Below are 6,163 nucleotides of genomic sequence, written 5' to 3' on the forward strand. Positions count from 1 at the left end.
CGAAATGAAATTGTCCTCTTCACACAAGCAAGTAGCAGTAAGTAATAAAGTTCTAACAACTCGCATTAGTGAGCCCACTCACCCCTTTTAACCTGCCCATGGATGAGGTTTTAAAAAATGTGTCCTACCCACCTGCCCATTGCGTGCGTGCGACACCTTGAAAATCGCACAGACTGCAAAAAATCATTGTCAATTGCTGCCTCAAGGGCCTTAACAGGCCCATTAATTAATGGCGGGCGCACCTCCATACTCATGGCATTCCCACCTTCTGAAATATCATGATGGCGCGCAGTGATGTAGGGACGCAAGCTCGACATCATCGCGTGTCATTTTACGCGCATGTGTGTCGGGCCCGTCCCCGCATGCCAACTGTGAAATTCTGCCCATAGGGACACCACCATCTGCATGTTCCCCTCAAGACACTCACTGTCCTGGCCAAGCCAGTGACGCCACATGCCATGAATGAATAAAAAAATAAATAAATCCAGGCTTACAAAGAGGTAATTCTGATTAGCAAGACACCCATTTAGTGCCTGTTTTCACCCTTTGGACAAAATAAACCTCAGAAAATCTGAAGACCAAAATAAAAGCTGGTTGTATACATTTGACAGAATCATGGGGATGGATTTCCGTCCAATCATAGAATTAAAAATTGATCCAATATAGAAAGAGACCACTTTGAAAGAACTATCCAATTGGTCCCACTCTCCTGCTCTTCCTCCATAGCCTGGCATTTTTTTCCATCAAGTATTCATTCAATTCTTTTTTGAGAGTTATTATTCAATCTGCTTCTTCCATCCATCCAGTCAGATTCAGACAATGGCGGCGCGTCTAGATTGTCATGATATAGTGATGTGGCACAAATGTCTATGGCTTCCTTGGGCAGCATATTAATGAATGGGCTCACAATGTCGAACAAACCCATGGACACAGCATTACCATTGATATGAGTGTCTTGTATAGTCTTCGTGAAAGTGAAGGGATCCTTCACCAAGTATGTGGAAAACTCGCTTAAAGCAGGAGGTAGCAATTCACTCAACCATTTGGCCAATTCATGTTATGCAGAACCATTCATAGCTAATATAGGGCTTAAAGGGACTATTACCTTAAATCTGTGATCTCTGGTTACTGACCCTTCTGTCACTGGGAATAGTTTCTCCTTATTTTTCCTGATACCTCTTTCTGTAGCTCGATGTCAAATTTTGGTTGTTAAAGCTCTTGTGAAGTGCTTTGTGTCATGTACATTAGAGACACTATATAAATACATTATAACCTCTTCAGTCAGCAGGTGCATTCTCCATGGCAACATCTCAACAAATTAGAGTCCACTTGCCAATCAATCAGCACCCTTTTCTGATGCAATATAAATTCTTGTTCCCTTTGAAATTTGGTATTCCTGCACCTGTCCTGATGAATGCAAGTCGAAAAGCTTCAACAACATGTCCCTTTTTTCAGCAATACTCAGATGTATTTTAGTTAAGTCCCTTACATTACCCATGTAAAGTCAACCAATCAACTTTTTGTCTGAAAGAATTGGGCTCAAAAATTCAACATTTACACAAGTTTATACAGTACTCTCCAACCCCCTAGGCAGTAAAACTAATCCAGCAAGTTTCTTCATATTACGATCTTTTTATACATTCATTCATGGAATGTGGGTATTGGTGGCAAGACATTTGTTGCTGATCCCTAATTGCTCTTGATAAGGTGATGGTGAGCCACCTTCTTTGACCGCTTTCCTTGTGGGATACAGGTACACCCACAGTGGTGTTCGGCGGGGAGTTCCAGGATTTTGATCCAATGACAGTGAAGGAACAGTGATATAGTTCCAAGTCAGGATGGTGTGTGGCTTGGAAGGGAACTTGGTGGTGTTCCCATTGATCTAGGTGGTAGAGATTGAGGGTTTGGAAGGTGCTGTTGAAAGATCATCGGTGAATTGCTGCAGTGCATCTTGTAGACTCTGTTGCCTCTGCTTGTTGGTGGTGGGGGAAGTGAATGTTTAAGGTGATGGATGGGGTTCCAATCAAGTGGACTGCTTTGTCCTGGGTTGTGTCAAGCTTCTTGAGCGTTGTTGGAGCTCTGCTCTTCCAGGCAAGAATATTAATAAGATTAGAATATTCTAACACATTTCTGACTTGTGCCTCTAGATAGTGGACAGGCTTTGGAAGTCAGGAGGTTAGTTATTTGCCACAGATTTTGAAGCCTCTGACCTGTTCTTGCTGTCACAGTATATATATGGCTGGTCCTGTTAAGCTCCTGGTTAATGGTATTCCCCAGTATGTTGATGGTAGGGGATTCGACAATGGTGATGTCATTGAATGTCAAAGGGAGATGGTTAAGTTCCTTCTTGTTGGAGATACCATTACCTGGCATTTGTGGGTGAATGTTACTTGCTACATATCAGTCTAATCCTGAATATTCTCCAGGGGCGCAACTTTATGGTCTCGTTTCAGTGGGGGCGGAGCTGTAACATGCGACGAGCCGTTCAAAAGTCTAGTGACTTCGGCGGGATCGTAAAATCCTGCTGACATAAAATTCCACCCCAGGTCTTGCATGTGGGCATGGACTGCTTCTTTAACTGATAGGTTGTGAATGATGCTGAACACTGAATAATTATCAGTGAACATCCCCCTTTCGACCTTATGACGGAGGGAAAGTCATTGATGAAACAGTCTAGGACGCTGCCCTGAGGTACTCCTCCAGCTATGTCCTGGGGTTGAGATGACTGACTTGTGATGGCCCATGTACTTTATAGGGGTGAAAAAAAATCTATATTTTATCTTGGGGTGATGGTCCCTTTAAGAACCATGAGCTGCATTTTTACATACCCCTGGCAGGCATGTTTCCTGCGGGAAGGGCGTGTAAAATAGGGAGGGCGCCCAGGGTGCCCACCCACCCTGCCACCTTTCTGCCCATCCCTGAGCTCACCCCCATAATATGGGGGCGGGTGCGGTTGCTGAAATTGGCAGCCCGCCTGCCATATTTAAATGAATAATCAAGGGTCAATTAAGCTTGTTATCAAGCCAATTGATCTTGAGAATACACCGGTCACACAATAGAATGTTTGGTGTGGGCAGTTGGGCTGGAGCAAGCAGCCCAAATTTTTCACTGAAATGTTTAAAGGGCAGGAAGGAAGGGGGAGGGTTGCTCTCGGGGACTTCCCTTTGCCAATCACAGGATGGCTCCCCCTAAGGCCAAACCCCCCCGCCCCCACCCCACTTCCTTCTTACCCACTCCCTCCCTTAAACCTGCCCCCTCCTTCCTCTACCCCTCTTCCTAACTTATTCAAACCCTCCCAGCCCAAGATCTCGGACTTACCTGCTCCAGGGATCCCTGGCCGTTGGTCTTCATCTACTTTTGTAGCCCCAGCAGTGGCCACTGATGCCTTCCTGGCACTGATGGGACTGATAGAGCTGCTGGTCAATCAATTTGGCCGGCAAATCCAGACGGTGAGACTTCCTCCCTAGTGACGGGTGGATGTCCCTCTCAGCCCTTGTTAATCTGTCCTGCAGTGCTTTATGGCTGCGGGGTGGGTTGGTGTGGAGCATATCGGCTTCATGCTGAATTTGTATCTGGGGTGGAAGGGGCGGTGCCTTGCAGTCCAGCTCCTTCTCCCCATATTATTCTGCATTATGTTTCTCTAGGATCTGACTTCCAGTGAACAGCCACTGGATTCCAATAAGTGATCATTTGACCAGGTTGCCTGGGAGATAATAGAGGCAAATAAAAGTCAACATAAGTTAATCATAGACTTGAGTCAGTTCCTAGGAGTGGTTCTCTGTTCAAGCAGTTTACTTATAGAGTTTAGAACCAGCCAAAGAGAAAGAATTAACCCTTTTAGCAGAATTCAGCTGAAATTTGTGGTGTTGGCTAAAAGAGTCAAAACTCTTGTCAACTGAAGGATTCTACAAACAGTGGGTTTAACTTCTGGTATAGGCAAGCTGATTAGAGAGAGAGAGAGAGAGAATTTTAGATGCAAAACTTCAGAATTAAAGAATATTAGAACCAGGAGAGTTAAGATCCAAGGTGGCTATTCTTAAGACACTAGAGACACCATGTTGAGTGGGGAGTTTACAACAGTAGGATGGTTGAAGGAGGTTTGAAGGGACAGTCTTGCTGGAAGAAAATGGAAGTCCCAAGAAATCTCAGTCTATATATAAATCTTTGAAAGAGCACTCAGGCCGAGTGGTTAATCTCCCAATTTTCGATAGGTATTTGACTTGTGTTTTTGGGGTGTAAGTCAAATGAGTATAGAAGGACAGTGAAGTTAAGAAATTCGATTTAGATTCTAAGTAACTGAGGTCAATGTGCTTTATTAGAGTATAGTTATTAGGATTCATGTTCTTTGATTTTGGTGTGGTAAAATTCATTTGCTTTAAACCGTGAATGTTGTAGCTTCATTCTTTTAGTAAATATTTGGGTTTTCAGACTCTGAAAAAAGCCTGAAAACATTATTGGTCTCCATTGAGATCATAACAGCCTTCAACCACTACAACCACCTTCCTTTGCACTAGATGTGACTCTAGCCAGTGGAGATACCACCAAGCACCCCCCCCCACTCCCCCCACCACACACCACCACCCCCCCCCACCGCCTTTTAATGAGTACAGATAAATAAAAATAAAACAAAAGCGAAATATGTGTCTTACATTATGATCTTCAGCCTTACTCTGAGGAAAAGTTTTTTTTTAATTTATTTATAATGCCCGTCCCACCTCACCCATTAGAGGCCCCAGTGGCCATGTTTCAGTCACACTTGCCCTGTTTCATGGTGCTGAATTTTGTAAGATATTATGCACGGGATTGGGTTAATGAGTTTTTACAGAAACTTGGGTGTAACTTCAAATTGGCAAAACCAGTGCAATTTCCAGGGCACTTTGAGTGCATTTTCCCATCCTGAGTGGAAACTACAAGCCAAGCTGTTTGACTCTGTAAATGTATGGTAGGGCAGAATTTAATGTTCCCCCTGGACAGCCTTCCCATCTGGATGCTAATTGAGGCCCTTAAATGGGCAACTAATACCCACTCCAGGGCTTCATGCTGCCACCATTGCTGTTGAACCAGTGGGAGGCGGTGGAGTTGCCAGATAGGGAGTGGGCTTCTAGTGGGTCCCTTGTTCAAAGATACTCAGTGCCTGATCAAAGTGCCCGGCATCACCTGCTGAAAGACAGCACACTGCCCTTTCTTTTGACCTCCTCCCACCCCAGCCTTTGGCACCCTTCATGCAACACCCCCATATGCCCTCAGTCACCTGTGGCCTGGGTCTGACCATTGTCCTGGGCTCCAGTGGGTGAATTACTGGCAGCAGCCACTGCTGCTGTGGTGCTGACAGGCAATGGAGAGCTGCAGGCCTCTGATTGGCTGGCAGCTCTTGTGAGGAGTGAGGGGTTGGGGTGGATGGTGAATTTCAGCCCCTAGGGCCCTATATCCTGGGGAAGGCCCGATGCTGGCCAGTTAAGTGCCTGATGGGCACTTAATTCCTGCTGGCCTTTCCCAATGAAGGCATTGTGGGACTCTCACGGTTTCTCCAGCAGACGAGAAAGACCTCTGTCACCGACATTAAATTCTGCCCATATTTGCATTGTGCTAAGCTATATTTCATCGAGAACATTATTTCAACTGGGGTAATTGTATTGATTGCTGTAAAGGGTACATGAATGATACCACTTCTGGATCATAAACACAAGGTTTGACTCCTTTTAGGCAAATAAGAGAGTAGATGGAGCAATCTTCACCCTTCCCACCCCCAAAGCCATATCAAGACTTGCCTAGTTGAATCACTTCCTTTTAAACAGATGCTGACGTGTTCAAATTAAAACAAACAGTACTGTGTTTTTGACATTTCATTTGGATCACATCAAACAAGCTTAAAGAAAAAAGGAAGCGTGGAACAATGATAGATATTTGGCCAATTAAGCCTGTTCCTGACATATAATATAATCTATCTAAATTGTCAGAAGAATTGTTCTGCAGAAGCATTCCTGCTCCAACTGCAAATGAAGCAAACCTCTATAATATTGGTCTCACCTTACATCTTTCATTATTCAGTCTTGCTCAGTTGATTTCTTTGACATGACAGTTCCACAATCTCAATATCTTAGAAATCGTCTACTTCCATGGAATATATGAGCACACCCTACCTGTGCCTATCCCTTTGAAACTC

The sequence above is a fragment of the Carcharodon carcharias genome, chromosome 8 (genome assembly GCF_017639515.1).
Source record: "Carcharodon carcharias isolate sCarCar2 chromosome 8, sCarCar2.pri, whole genome shotgun sequence".
In the NCBI taxonomy this organism is placed as follows: domain Eukaryota; kingdom Metazoa; phylum Chordata; class Chondrichthyes; order Lamniformes; family Lamnidae; genus Carcharodon; species Carcharodon carcharias.